The sequence below is a fragment of the Eleutherodactylus coqui genome, unplaced genomic scaffold, assembly GCF_035609145.1.
Source record: "Eleutherodactylus coqui strain aEleCoq1 unplaced genomic scaffold, aEleCoq1.hap1 HAP1_SCAFFOLD_301, whole genome shotgun sequence".
NCBI classification, from domain to species: domain Eukaryota; kingdom Metazoa; phylum Chordata; class Amphibia; order Anura; family Eleutherodactylidae; genus Eleutherodactylus; species Eleutherodactylus coqui.
In genome coordinates, this window is record NW_027102608.1 from 146,388 (window position 1) to 146,971 (window position 584).

A 584-nucleotide genomic window follows, 5' to 3' on the forward strand; every position below is an offset into this window, starting at 1 on the left:
CTGCGGCATTTTGCCCTGGCTGCTGGCATTCCGCTGCGGCTTTTTCTCCCCATAGAGAGGAGTGAGGCTGCAGTGGGGGAAAAAAAAAAAAGAATTGAGATGCTGCGGCTGTCAATTTTGCCCCGCATCTCCAGTTCGGCCCGGTTTTGCCGCAACGGATTGGCTGCCCCATGTGGACGAGATTTTTGCACAATCTCGTACAGATGGCTGGCTAATCCTGGGATTAGGTGCCGCAGGCGGACTTGTCGCACAGAATTTCCGCATGGAATTTCTATGGCAAATCCGTCTCTTGTGAACCCAGTCTTACAGCACAATTACCTCCAGGGATCACAGGTGATGTCATATCTGATTAGTGTTGTTCACTTTTGGTTTTCATCTGTAGTCGGCCCAGAACAATTTGACAATTTCTTCCAGCCATCATTTGTTTCTGCAGAATTTGCAACAGACCTCTTTAGCTCCACGCTTCCCCAGCACATGCGCAACATATGCGCAAACCCCAAATTCTGCTGCCCCCTTTTAACAGTGCCAACCAGCGGCTAACCCTAATAAATAATCTCACACACTGTTCACCAGCCTCTCCTACC